Raw genomic sequence first — 15,354 nt, 5'->3', positions numbered from 1 at the left:
CCAAGAGAATTGAGTGAATAATTATTTAAGACAATAAGAAAGTGTATGTGGTAGCTAGCTACAAAATCCAATATAATAAAAGGCTAATATGCTAATTGACCAAACAGCGGAACAACCGAACAACCAAACAACTGGTCACTATGACATGCACTGACCACCAGGGGGCACATGTGGAACATGGTGGGCATTTGCAGTAGGTGGCAGAGTGCGGAACATGGCGGTCATCAGCCACGGTGGGATGCTGGAGCAGGTGAGCGGGGGTGCCAGACCAAGGTGGGGTGCCAGTCACTGTCATCAGGGCAAGCCTCTGGTGGTTACTGAAAATTAACCCCCTCGCACCCGCCGGCACCTGGCGTTGGCCCCTATCGCTTGGTGCCATCAGTGGTTGTGAGTGGCACCTGCCAGCCCCAATCGCCCCTCAGGAGCAGGGGGAGGTGAAGAAGCCCTGAGGGGCGATCGGGTCCGGCAGCCGCCACTCGCACCCACTGCCAGCAATGGCCCTGCTTGCACCCACTGCCAGTGCCAAGCTGCCACTCACACCCACTGCCAGCACCGGCCCCACTTGCACCCACAGCCAGTGCTGGAGCTGCCACTCGCACCCTCTGCCAGCGCCTGGTGCCAGCCCTGATCGCTTAGCACTGTCAGGGAGTACGAGCAGTGGCTGCTGGCCCCGATCACCCCTGAGGGCTTCTCCACCTCCCCCTGCTCATGGGTGGCAATCGGGGCAGCAGCTGCCTCTCACACCCACTGATGGTGCCAGCCCTGCTCACACCAGCTGCTGGCACCTGCCCCAATCGCTCCACGCTGTCAGCGGGTACAAGTGGGGCTGGCACCATCAGTGCATGGGAGCTGCAGCGGCAGGAGCGGGGCTGCTGGCAGACAAGGGGCCGTGGTGGGAGGGACCAGGCAGAGGTGCAGAGGATGGGCTGAGACCCGCCCCTGTGCCCACTGCAGCCTCACAGCCCATAGTTTCTATTAAGGTGCACGAATTCGTGCACTGGGCCCCTGGTTAATATATAAAAGTCAATGGCTATCTTATGTTCCAAGAATAATTAAAATGAAAACATAATGGAAAAAGATCTTAACAACTAACATAAAATACCCCAAAATATGATTAATAAGAAATATGTATAATTATTTAAGAAAACAATACCACTATTCTGAAGTACATCAAATAAAACTTTAATCTATGGTATCCAGCAAAGAGTAATTTTTCAGTGAATATTCATTCCCTTCCTGTTGATTTCATGGATAATAGAGTGAGGGGAAGCACAGTTTGCCACCTCAAAATATGCCTTTTGGGATAATAATTATTTTAAGATGGTTATTTTCAACCAATGAAAGATTCAGGAAACACTTTGACCTTCCCCCTAACTGCCTAAATGCATGTAGAGAGAGGACCTGCTCCAGAAAGGGAGATACCTTCATAGATCACTAGAGTATAATATAAACTAGTGTAGCATAGACAGGGAAGAGCCTAGCAAGACTTTTTGATCAAAGTCATCGCTGTGTCCCCTTGTTAAAAATGGCCTAGCAAACACTTTTACCAAAAATCTGCTTTTTCATCTCCATTTGAATTGCCTTCCTCACCACTGAAGTCCCAAACCATACCTTCCATCCTACCCACCCCCCTTTTTTTAGCTCAAGGTATAATATAAGCTTTAACCGCCAGATCGGTCCTCAGATCCCATATTCTTAAGGAACCCCCAAATATACATCCTATCTAATAATAGACAAATATGCAAATTGACCATACCTCCGACACACCCACAAGCCACGCCCACAAGCCACGCCCACCATCCAATCAGAGCGAGTATGCAAATTAACCCAAACCAAGATGGCTACAGCCACAGAGAGCAAGGTTTCCTAGGTAACAGAGGAAGCCAAGCTTTCCACCTGCCCTGGCCAGGCCTAAGCCTCCACTCAAGCTACAAAGTTTCAATTGTAGAAGGTAAACAAATTCAAACAAATGGTGGTAGAATGGAGCTTGAGAGAGCAGGCCAGGGTTGCCACCGGCAACAAGGGAAGCAAAGCTTTCTGCATACCCTGGCCAGGCCCACCCGCTTAAGGCAACAAAGTTTCAATTATAACCCCAACAGAAATGGCTGCCGGCTGCGGAGGGAGCCCCAGGCTTGGCTCCGCTCCAGGCTACAAAGTTTCAATTGTAGAAGGAAAATAAATTCTAGATACCAGGGCCTCTGCTTGGGTTGCCAGGGGGCGTGGCCGGCCTGCAAACCACCACAGGCCCCTCGCTCAGGCCACCCCACACCTCAAGGGAACCCCCACCTGATCCGGGACACCCTTCAGGGCAAACCAGCTGGCCCCCACCCCTGTACCAGGCCTCTATCCTATCTAATAAAAGAGTAATATGCAGATTGATCATCACTGCAACACACAATATAGCTGCCCCCATGTGGTCAAAGATCCTGCCTCCATGTGGACACAAGATGGCCACCACAAGATGGCCAGCAGGAGAGGGCAGTTGGGAGGCACCCAGCCTGCAAGGGAGGGCAGTTGAGAGGGACCAAGCCTGCAAGGGAGGGCAGTTGGAGGTGATCAACCCTGCAGGAGAGGGCAGTTAAGGTTGACCAGGCCGGCAGAGGAGGGAAGTTGGGGGCAAACAGGCTGGCAGCAGAGTGGTTAGGGGGTGATCAGGTTGGCAGGCAGAAGCGGTTAGGGGCAATCAGGAAGGCAGGCAGGCAAGCAGTTGGGAGCCAGCAGTCCTGGATTGTGAGAGGGATGTCTGACTGCCCGTTTAGGGATCCGACTGCCCACCGGGATCGGGCCTAAACGGGCAGCCGGACATCCCTTGAGGGGTCCCATATTGGAGAGGGTACAGGCTGGGCTGAGAGACAACCCCCCTCCGTGCACGAATTTCGTGCACCGGGCCTCTAGTGTATAATAAATGTGTTTACTTTATCCTAGTAATCTGCCCATGTTAATTTGATTATTAGTCCAGCCAGAAGAACTTGGAAAGGTAGAAGGAAAATTATTTTTCCTCCCCATAAGGGTACAATGAAGACAGCACTACAATGCCCCGCAGTCTTTTCCCCAAAGCAGGTAGGGCAGATACCATCAATTGAGAGGTTGGAAAGTACCAGAAATTTTATTTGTAGGGAAATGTCAATGAATGAAAATTTAATGTGGAAATCAATTAAAAGGCCAGTGTTAGACATTTCTTACTAAAGGAAATCTAGAGACCAACAACCTTAAATTGGCTAGAGCCAGTGATTAGATGAGAGATCCATAAAGCGCTAGCTTTCAACAAATTACTCAGCCCATGTTTAAGGACAGGTGAATAGTTTACTTTTCTAAAAATGTAAAGTCCAGGGGGACAACCCAAGCAAATAGAAAAGAGTAGTGTTCTTTAGACTTGCAGAGGAAAGGCATGCACCTGTTCAGGGGGTATGGGGTTCATTTTTAATTGTTTCCAAAGGTTTACATATGGTTTAATGATATGATCTTGATATTACTATGGTAACAGGATGCATTTGCTAAGTAGCTGCACAAGGTAATTATTGGTTGTTTGAATCTAAAGCCTTAGAGAAAAATGTTTATCATATGCTAACTTGATCATAATTATTCACCTTGGAGGAGGAGTTGTAATAATACGGCTTTGGATTTACAGAGTTTTAGATTGGAAAGAAAATGATAGGCTTCCCACAGGGTGGTGGGACATTTGACCTATTTACAGATCAATCACATGTTTACACTTCAGTAAAAATTTTGTTTTGCTCATCTTTTGTGACAGCACTTGATATTCCTCTTCCAATATACATATTTTTACATTAAACCCTGATTTTGAGCTCTGGTCATGGCCAATGGGGGGAAAAAAACACACACACCATTTCCCAGCATCCCTTGAGTTAGGTGCGGTCATATGACTAAGTTCTAGTTGATGTTTTTAAATAAATGTCATTCTTGCTAGCTGGAAAACTTCTTTCACACACATGACAGAGAAATACACTGATTTTGAGTGTTTACTGTCCCCCAAGGTAACTTAGTACCAACTAAAACAAAATTAAAAACTAGAAATAATAATAATAAGGTCACCTTCATGTTAGGAAGAGAAATTACATAGAAGCAAATTATTTTTAAATATTGTTAAAAGTATTTTGGGGGGGGATTCTACATTTCTCCTTTTTTGGTTTATTATCTAAATTGCTTAAATTTATTATTCATTGCTGATAGGGCTCGGTTAATACTTATAATAACACTAGTAGCCCATTTGCACGAAGATTCGTGCAATAGACCTTCATTCACCTGGCTACCTGCACCAGTTTTCTGCCGGCACCGGGGACCCAGGCCTTGGCTGAGGCCACCGCCTTCTGCCTTCTTTCAGGGTCGGGGCTTGGCCCCGGGCGGTGGCTTGGGCTCAGCCACACCCAACATCCCTGCTAAGGATCGCAGGAGCCGACCCCCAGTGGTTTCCTGCGATCGGTGCAGGCTCTCTGCTGGTGCCCAAGGCCAGGAAAGCCTCCGCCCAAGGCTTTCCCGGACTTGGGCTCAGCCGCACCCAGCGTCCCTGCTACGGATCGTAGGAGCCGACCCCCTGGTCGTTGCCTGCGATCCGTGCAGGCTCCCCGCTGGTGCCCGAGGCTTTCCCGGCCTTGGGCTCGGCCTCACCCAGCGTCCCTGCAACGGTTTCCTGGTGGGCGTGGTTGGTGGGCGTGGCGTGGTTGGTGGGCGTGGCTTGGGCGTAGCGAAGGTGCAGTCAATTTGCATATTTGTCTATTATAAGGTAAGATGATAAATAGCCTCACGTTGAATAATTACTGCAGTGCACACTTGCAGCCTTTTTTAAAGAATCTTCAGTTCTGACACAGGATAAGAACAACACATGGGATAGATGAAACTCTTATGCTAAACACAATTAATAAATAAGGGAGTGGCTCATAAAGACAGGAAAAACTCACGTGTTCAGTATCTATTTTCAAAGAAGTTAGCAACCCCATAAACATGTAAGACACAGATATAGTAAATGAAATGTGAGTGTTCAACTCTGATAGAGAGGGCTGAAAGGAACAAGAGATGCTTAGTATTCAAAATGAACAAATGTCTTGAAAGGGTTATTTGGATGCTATTTAACCCTCCAGTTATTCTCCGTTTGCTATAATTAAACTTAATAGTCCAGTTGTACTGACATTTTTTTTTACTTTCTAGAGAGAAAATAATAAAAGCTTCAAATATAGACAAGAGTAGGAATCCTGAGATCGTTGTCATGACTCTTGTCACAGGTCCAGAACTCTCTTCAATTGGCTAAGCATTCCTTTTGGAAAGTCTCCCTCATCCCTTCACATGCAAGCCTAGGTTCTGTAGTTGGCTTATATTTTGGCACTGCCTGATAATATACTGGGCAGTGTGTGCCAATTCTATTGGCTTGCTTAAAGGTCTTATCAGTGAATTTTATAAAAGTAGTCAAGTTTTCCATTGATGAATCTGTGCCCTCACTTAACATGGCTCCTTGCTACAAACTTCAGACTTCCAGAACATTGGTGTCTGATGAACATGCTGATCCTGGAGCTGAAGGAAGCATAGTAGGATTAATAGGCTGCCTGTAATGAATGTGGCTGTCACCATCAACAGAACAATGAAATATTGTAGGTCTAGATGCATTACATTAGAGCAAATAACAAAATGGATTAACTCTTCCAAAGAAAATAATAGCCATGGCCTCATATTTCATTCTCCCATCATGCCACCAATTGAAATGGCAAAGAATTTAAAAACAAATTTTTTCAGTAGCTTGGGAGAAGAGATTAATATCCTAAACATTAATGAATTTAAATTAAAAGTCAGCCTTTTTAATGATCCATAAATAGAAATAAAAAAGAGATTTCTAAATAGGTCCAACACAGAGTTGTGAAAACGATCATTTTAAAAAACATATATGGGGTTTTTTTCCTTAGGGAAAAAATCTATTGGCTAGCTGACCTATACTTACTATTTTTTTTTAATTCAGAAAATTTAATCATGTGTATAGGAAAGGGCTGCCACTGCCATACCTCAGGTTTTTGTCAATAGCTCTGTTTTCCCTGTCTCTGGTCTTTCTTTTCCCCAAACTGTTTTCTAACCTGCCACCAGATAACTTTACTTTCTCAATTTTATTGAAGTACTAGAGGCCCAGTGCGTGAAAATTCATGCACTGGAGCGGGGGGTGGGAGGGGGAGAGGGAGTCCCTCAGCCCGGCCTGCCCCCTCTCACAGTCCGGGAGCCCTCAAGGGCAGGAGGCAACCCAGCAATCAAGAGAAGGCAACACCCCATCACACCTCTGCTGCTGCCACTGCCAGCAGCGCAAGCCTTGGCCGGCCCTGGTTACCTGAGTCTCGGGCGTTGGTTGGGCAGCTGCCATCCGAGGCTTGCCTGCGCCTCAGGCCGGCTCTGGGCGGCTGGGGGACTGAGGGGACTGGGGAACTCTGGAGGCAGATACTCAGAGAGGCCAGGCTCACCTCAGGGCAGGCCCGGCCTTGCCATGCGCCTGCCACCCCAGCGGGGCTGAGGGGACTGGGTCCTGCCAGCTTGTGGCTGTGGGCACCGCCATCTTCGAGGGTGGGGCAGTAAATTAACATATTCCATCCTTATTGGCTGTGGGCGCCACTATCTTTGAGGGTGGGGCAGTCAATTTGCATATCCCCTCATTAGCTGTGGGCACCGCCATCTTTGTGACAGCATGAGGGTCAATTAGCATATTCCCTCTTTATTAGATAGGATAATTGAAAAATAAAAGTTGTATATATTTAAGATATGCAAATTATTATTTTGATATTCAGACACATTGTGAATTACCACAATTATGCTAATTAACATATTCATCACCACCAGATAATTTTTTTTTAATTAACAATGTGATTGCATCTGTCTATCCTTTGATTAAAACTCTTCTGGGACGCCCTACAGAATAAAACCCAAAGTCCTTTGCATGACAAATCATCCCTTATTGTCCCTCTCTTGCCCAAGTTCTCCAGGCTTCACTCCCATGGTGCCCTGGGCTGTCAGCAGCTGGGTCACTAGCTGGTGAGGACTCCTAACCAACATGGTCTTTGACTGCTTGCACACCCTCCCTCTTTAAGTGCTTTTGCCCAGCACTCCCCAGACAACAGCCTCACTCTCTGTCCAGACTTGCAGCTTTGAGACCTCTAATGTTCTTGCTCCTTCTTCTTCCTTATCCCAGTTTTTCCAGCATTCCCTCCACAGTCACCACCAAAAAATAAAAAGCACTTTAAACAAATCATTAGATCAGATGTTTTCTCCTTCCTTAAGGACTGGGCTTGTCTAAAAAATAAATAAATAGGTGTAATAATACTCATCTCCACACACACAGTTCCTCCGTCTTCATTTCTTCACTGCTTGTGAGGATGATAGAGTAGGCAATATCTGCCTCATAAATCAACAAAGACTGAAATATACAGATACACATACATATATATATACATACACATACACATATATATGTATATAAACTGAGTATTTATATCTTGTTACAGAGGTAAATATTGCCATATGATGGGAAATAAAGAGCCAGAGAATGAATTTATAAAACAGGCAACTTTCTCATTCATTCATTTGGTAAGCATTGTTCTAGCAGTAAACAAAAGGCAGACATAGAATTTACGTTTTAGAGGAATACAAACAAAACACACAAATAAATACAGGAAGTTGGTGCTAAATGCCAAGCAGGTACATAAAGCAGAGTAAAGTGACAGAGAATGACCCCACTGGGGGCAGGGGAAGGGCATGGCTATTTCAAGTCTATTCCTCAGGAGGCTTCTCAGATGGTAGCCTTTGACTAAAATCTGGAAGTTGCCTCTGACTTCTGGAGGATAAACCTAGTGTATTTTTGTTGTTGTTTCAGTATAGCATTTCCATTTATGAATTTATAATGCAACTATTTTCCTTTATATATATATATATATATATATATATATATATATATATATATATATATATACACACACACACACACACACGAGGAAATGGAGGCACAAAAATGTTAAGTGTATAGTGCAACTCTTTTCGACATTTTGATGCAGTTTGCCATTTCACTCCCAAAATGTCACACAAAATGTTGAAGCCCATTAATAGAGACCAGAAACATGAAAGGGAAATAATAAGGAAGGAGGTGGGGCTTAAAAGAAAGGCACTATGGCATGTTCCGGCCAACCTAGGCTGAAGAGAGTTTTTGCAATGTAACTAGGTTGGCTCAATAGACCAGGCCAAGAAGAGAACCGAAGGCTCCATGGCTCTCCAGGTGGAAGTAAACAAAGTCGAACCAATTTATGAGGCTTTCCCTTCGTAGTTTTTCCCTAACCAAGTTTTTACTTTGTTCTGCATTCTTGGAGAAATTCATAAATGGGTTGCACGTGGGCTTTTTTACATTAAACAACAGAATAAATAATATTCAAACATCATCTTCTTAATCCTCTATAAAGGCTAAGGTCATAATAGTTAGGTGCAGGTGGGTAATAGCCAGGCCATGGCTTGCTTTATGGAATTTCTGGTTTTCTCATTATATACATACTAGAGGCCCGGTGCACGAAATTCGTGCACGGAGGGGGGTTGTCCCTCAGCCCAGCCTGTACCCTCTCCAATCTGGGACCCCTCGAGGAATGTCCGACTGCCCTGGTGGGATCGGGCCTAAACGGGCAGTCAGACATCCCTCTCACAATCCAGGACTGCTGGCTCCCAACTGCTTGCCTGCCTGCCTTCCTGATTGCCCCTAACCACTTCTGCCTGCCAGCCTGATCACCCCCTAACCACTCCGCTGCCAGCCTGTTTGCCCCCAACTTCCCTCCTCTGCCGGCCTGGTCACCCCTAACTGCCCTCTCCTGCAGGGTTGATCACCTCCAACTGCCCTCCCTTGCAGGCCTGGTCACTCTCAACTGCCCTCCCTTTCAGGCCTGGTCCTTCTCAACTGCCCTCCCTTGCAGGCTGGGTGCCTCCCAACTGCCCTCTCCTGCTGGCCATCTTGTGGTGGCCATCTTGTGTCCACATGGGGGCAGAATCTTTGAACACATGGGGGCAGCTATATTGTGTGTTGCAGTGATGATCAATCTGCATATTACTCTTTTATTAGATAGGATAGAGGCCTGGTACAGGGATGGGGGCCAGCTGGTTTGCCCTGAAGGGTATCCCTGATCAGGGTGGGGTTCCCTTGGGGCGTGGGGCGGCCTGAGTGAGGGGCCTATCGTGGTTTGCAGGCCGGCCACGCCCCCTGGCAACCCAAGAGGAGGCCTTGGTATCTGGAATTTATTTTCCTTCTACAATTGAAACTTTGTAGCCTGGAGCAGATCCAAGCCTAGGGCTCCCTCCGCGGCCGGCAGCCATTTCTGTTGGGGTTATAATTGAAACTTTGTAGCCTTAAGCAGGTGGGCCTGGCCAGGGTGTACAGAAAGCTTTGCTTCCCCTGTTGCCGCTGGCAACCCTGGCCTGCTCTCTCAAGCTCCGTTCTGCCACCATTTCTGTTTGAATTTGTTTACCTTCTATAATTGAAACTTTGTAGCTTGAGTGGAGGCTTAGGCCTGGGAAGGGCAGGCGGAAAGCTTGGCTTCCTCTGTTACCTAGGAAACCTTGCTCTCTGTGGCTGTAGCCATCTTGGTTGGGTTAACTTGCATACTAGCTCTGATCGGATGGTGGGCGTGGCTGTGGGTGTGTCGGAGGTATGGTCAATTTGCATGTTTGTCTATTATTAGGTAGGATGTATTTAGGGAAAAGGTGGCATATTTTAAACTTTCCACTTGGAAATAATTTTGAACATGCAGGAAAGTTACAAAAATAGTACCAAGAATACTTCTATTTTATACAGACTCACCCTTTGTTAATACATTGCACCATTTGCTTTAACTTTATTCTTTGTTATCTATCTAGAGTTTTTCTGAACCACTTCAGTATAAGTTATATAAATATGAAACTTTACCCCTCAATGTTTCAGTATATATTTTCTAAGAATCGGGATATTCTCTTACATAATTATGATATAGTTTTTAACTTTTAGTGATTTACCAACCATGCTTCAATTTTATCAATAGATGAAACGGAGACCTATGTAGCATTTTTTCCTTCAGGTTATACCTTAGGGATGCAGATTGAACTCAATTCCTCTGAAACAAAAGGCAAGAGGGTTTGCTTTTTTTCATCCTCACAGCAGGATATGTGCATTGATTTTAGAGAGAGGGTAAAGGAGCGAGGGGGAGGCGGGGGGGGGGGGGGGGGAGAGAGAAACATTGACCCATTGTTCCCCCTATCCAGGCACTTTCACTGGCTGATTCTTGTATGTGCCCTGACTGGGGATCAAACCCTCAACCTTGGCATATTGGGACCATGCACTAACCAACTGAGCTATCCAGTGAGGGTTTGTACTCTGCCTAATTCATCAATTAAACTGTATAATAAGTATGTATGTATCAGATAAAACAGTACATATAGGGTTTGGTCCTATCGGGAGTTCTGGATATCTACTGGGGGTCATGGAATGTATCCTCTGTAAATATGCAGACTGCTATATCTGTATTTTAATGCGATCCAAAATGCTTCCAAGGGAGATGACTTAGGTATCTGTTTCTTTAACAGCACCACAGAACCATATTAAAAAAAAAAAAACAACAGAAAAACAAACAAACAAAAAAAAACCTGCGTTTTTTTTCTTTTATTAAGGTTTTACATATGTGTCATTATCCCCCCAACCTGTGTTTTTTGGGATGTTTAAAACAGGTGGCTCTTTTAGGAAGGATTCAGTTACCATTTCCAAACATGGGGTGCCTGCAGTGTTACTGAGCACGGGTCTTAATCATACCCACTCTGGTGAAGCCCTCAGGTTAATGGGAAGCATAAGAGCAGGGCCTGCTGAGATTTTAAATGCAGCCTCTGCTACTGCTGTGTTCTGAAATCTACAAGCATTGAGCTAATAGCATTTGCATTAATTACTATTAAAGTAAAACTTTGGCCCAACTAGACTTTCTTGAGTAAGCCTGTGATTTTTTTAAAAAAATAACAAAATGCTTTCTTTGGAACACGTCTGGATTCTGTCCCCAGGGTGGTGGCAATATATCATTTTAGGGAGGCTTATGGCATGTGTTCCTTCTTGAAAATTAGTTGGAGAAATTAATTGCCTCTGCAATTATTTTAAATAGAATTAAAATGAAAAAATACCCACTAATTAGTATCAGCTATATAACTCAGTGATTGGTGAGAAAACCTTTAAATGCGGCATTACTGTGAAAATTAAAATTTTACTCAAAGACTGTGGGGATTACAATAAAAATAATTTGCAATGCCGGTTAAGGGCTTTACTATGTTCCAGACACTCTTCTAAGTGGTATTTCTGCATCATTTAATTTAATCCTAATAATGGCCCCATGAAGGAAGTAATTATTATCCTTATTTTACAGATAATAGGAACAGACTTCAAATGTGTGTTTGTGTTGGGGGGAGTGGGGGGAAGGTCCTGATATCAGAGTTAGCACTAATGTAATACTTTAAAAGGGTGGTTCTCAACTGGCGGCAATTTTGCCCCCACCCTCCTGGGAACATCCTATCTAATAAAAGAGTAATATGCAGATTGACCATCACTCCAACACACAAGATCAAGATAGCTGCCCCTATGTGGTCAAAGATCCTGCCCCCATGTGGACACAAGATGGCCACCACAAGATGGCCAGCAGGGGAGGGCAGTTGGGAGGGACCAGGCCTGCAAGCGAAGGCAGTTGAGAGGGACCAGGCCTGCAAGGGAGGGCAGTTGGAGGCGATCAATCCTGCAGAGGAGGGCAGTTAGGGGTGACCAGGCCGGCAGAGGAGGGAAGTTGGGGGCAAACAGGCTGGCAGGGGAGCAGTTAGACATCAATCAGACTGGCATGGGAGTGGTTAGGGGGTGATCAGGCTGGCAGGCAGAAGTGGTTAGGGGAAATCAGGAAGGCAGGCAGGTGAGCAGTTGGGAGCCAGCAGTCCTGGATTGTCAGAGGGATGTCTGGTGGGATCGGGCCTAAACGGGCAGTTGGACATCCCTCGAGGGGTCCCAGATTGGAGAGGGTGCAAGCTGGGCTGAGGGACACCCCCGCCCCCATGCACGAATTTCGTGCACCGGGCCTCTAGTTAACAATATAACAATGTCTGGAGACATTTGTGTTTGCCCCAGCAGGGGCAGAGGGCATGTGTGCTATAGGCTCCTAGGGGGTAGAGGCTGGGCATCCTGCTAAACATCCTTCAATGATACTCAGAACAACTCCTACAACAAAGAATCACCCAAGCCAAAACGTCAGAAGTGCCAGGGTTGAGAATCTAATCTAATAATAGACAAATATGCAAATTGACCGCACCTTTGCTACGCCCAAGCCACGCCCACCAGCCAAGCCACGCCCACCAACCAATCAGGATGGGTATGCAAATTATCAAAACAAAGATGGCGGCTAATTTGCATAGAAAGAAGCCAAGAGCTGCAGAAGGGAGCAAAGCTGCAGAGAAGCAAGCAAGGGGGGGGGAGGAGAAGGGAGGAGCGGAGGCGGGGCCGGGGGAGAAGGAAGTTGAGCAGGCGGGGCCGGGGAGAAGGGGCGGGGCCGGGGGAGAAGGGAGGAGTGGAGGCGGGGCCGGGGGAGAAGGAAGTTGAGCAGGCGGGGCTGGGGGAGAAGGGGCGGGGCCGGGGGAGAAGGGAAGAGCGGAGGCGGGGCCGGGGGAGAAGGAAGTTGAGCAGGCAGGGCCGGGGGAGAAGGGGCGGGGCCGGGGGAGAAGGGAGGAGCAGAGGCGGGGCCAGGGGAGAAGGGAGGAGCGGAGGCGGGGCCGGGGGAGAAGGGAAGAGCGGAGGTGGGGCCGGGGGAGAAGGGAAAACCAGGCGGGCTGGCAGAGAAGGCGGGCCGGGGGAGAAGGGAGGAGCGGAGGCGGGGCCGGGGGAGAAGGGAAAAACAGGCGGGCTGGCAGAGAAGGCGGGCCTGGGGAGAAGGGAGGAGCGGAGGCGGGGCCGGGGGAGAAGGGAAAAACAGGCGGGCTGGCAGAGAAGGCGGGCCGGGGGAGAAGGGAGGAGCGGAGGCGGGGCCGGGGGAGAAGGGAAAAACAGGCGGGCTGGCAGAGAAGGCGGGCCGAGGGAGAAGGGAGGAGCAGAGGCGGGGCCAGGGAAGAAGGAAGGAGAGCGGGCTGGCGGAGAAGTTAGAAAAGTAGGGGGGCTGGCGGAGATCGCGGGGCGGGGGACAAGGGAGGAGAGCAGGCAGGGGGGGTAGAGTGCAGCAGGAAACCCTATTGCAGGATTTTTCCTGCAACGGGAACGCTAGTACCTCTAATAAAAAGCCTACAATTAATGTCAATAGCAAACTAGCTTGGTGTGTTGGACATCCTCAAGAATTTTTCAGGCCTAATGAGTTAGTGAGAATAAAATCTAAGGAGCTGTAAAATCTCTGATTATTAGTGGCAGAGTAGGGTGGATATGAACACACAAGTAGCATTTTCTTTTGAGGGGAGTGGATTGCTTTTGAGAAGGATCTTTTCATGTAAACTAAAGCAGTAAACTTAACTCATCCTATATAATAAAAGCCTAATATGCAAATAGTCCGAACAGCAGAACGACTGGTTGCTATGACACACAGTGACCACCAGGGGGCAGATGCTCAACGCAGTAGCTGCCACCGGCCCACAGGCCCCAGGCCAGCCAAGAGGGAGGTGACCGGCAGTGGCATCGGAGCAATTGGGGGATAGGGCTGGCCAGTGGGCCAGCACTGGTCACCTCCCGCAGAGAGAGGAGACCAGCGGCGATGGTGGGGGGTGGGGCCAGCGAGCGGGTGGTGCCAGGCCGGCCAAGGCGGGTGCCAGCAGGGGCCCCACAATCACCCTGCTGGTCACCTCACAAATTGGCCCTGACCACCGGCCAGGCCTAGGGACCTTACCTGTGCACCCATTTTGTGCACCAGACCTCTAGTTAGAAATAAAACCTTTTGGGTTTAATATTTTATGGAAAACATATATATGTGTATATATATTTCATTTCCTGAGAATGTCTTGTGCATTGAAGATGAAATCCTATACTGTCAATTTCAAGCTCTTTGTAATAATAAGAACCTGGAAAAAACATTGGAGGGGGGGGACTGAATATCTCTGTAATATTAAATATCTTTATTTTAGTTGAGTGTTTCATCAAAAATGCTTGCCAGAACTATTGATTATAAAGGTGTCTTTTTCCACAGAGAATCACTGAGTCATACCTACCAGATGTTTTATTTCATGAATAATTGTTTTCTTCAAAGATATTTTTATTTCAGAGCAAGATACATTGAAATGTTAATTTCTGTGAAATTGAGGTGATTTAGGTAACATACCTTTGATGTTATACTCATTAAGAGCTAAGATTCTATTTAATTGCATTTTAGATTATGTCCCTGAATTAAAGTTAAATTTGGATAGAATTAAGCAACTCAAATATGGCAAAATCTTAAAATGTTATTTAAAAATCAACATAATTTTATATTTCCTTGCTTGATTTTTTAAACACATGAATTAAAATATATTCCAACTGGAAAAGGAATAAAAGTGAATTAAAAGCCTATCAGAAATTAAATTTAAACTTTCTTTTTGAGGACAAACTTTGGTAAAATATTAAAGGAATATTTAATATTTCTTTAAATTAATAGACCAGATGAATACTTCTTTCTCTAGTCATATGTCAAGTGAATAAACATAAATTACATACATTTAATATATATTTTAATGTTTGAGTGACCTTTTTTTTTAACCAGCATATTTGAAGTCTTTGGAACAGATGACAATAAAATGAAATTCTTCTGATACTTCTGATAATTATATCCTTTTGCAAGGAATTCAGATATTTTTTAATATATCTTTCTAGTTGTTGACAATAATTTCCTGTACAATGTAAAATGCTGCCTGTAAAATATTTTTCAAATTTAAAATTGTTATAGATAAGCAATTAATGCACATTTTCATTTGTCAAGAGTAACAAGTAAAGTAATTTTAGAGCTAAGAGAGTCTTAAAAGTTTACTTAGTGATTTCAATTCCTTTTAGAGCTAGAAACAATGATGTCAGAGAGGGTGACTTTCAAAGTAACATAGAGTAGACTGGAATTGGATGCTGGCTCCTAATTCCATGCAACCTCTTCCACTACTTAGGCCACTATTCCCAAGAAATAAAAACTAGATTCGTCCCCATGCAACACCTAGAATGCCAAGTATGGTAAAATGTACTGAACTGATTGTTGTGGCCAGCAGATGCCAAGGAGTTTATAATGTAACTAGAGGCCCTGGTGCAAGAAATTCGTGTACTGGGGGGAGGGGGGTGTTCCTCAGCCCAACCTGCACCCTCTCCAACCTGGAACCCCTCAAGTAGAAGGACTGTTTAGGCAGTCAGACATCCCTTTCACAATCCAG

Source organism: Cnephaeus nilssonii, assembly GCF_951640355.1.
Source record: "Cnephaeus nilssonii genome assembly, chromosome: 1".
Classification (NCBI taxonomy): domain Eukaryota; kingdom Metazoa; phylum Chordata; class Mammalia; order Chiroptera; family Vespertilionidae; genus Cnephaeus; species Cnephaeus nilssonii.
This window is presented reverse-complemented; position numbering follows the sequence as displayed.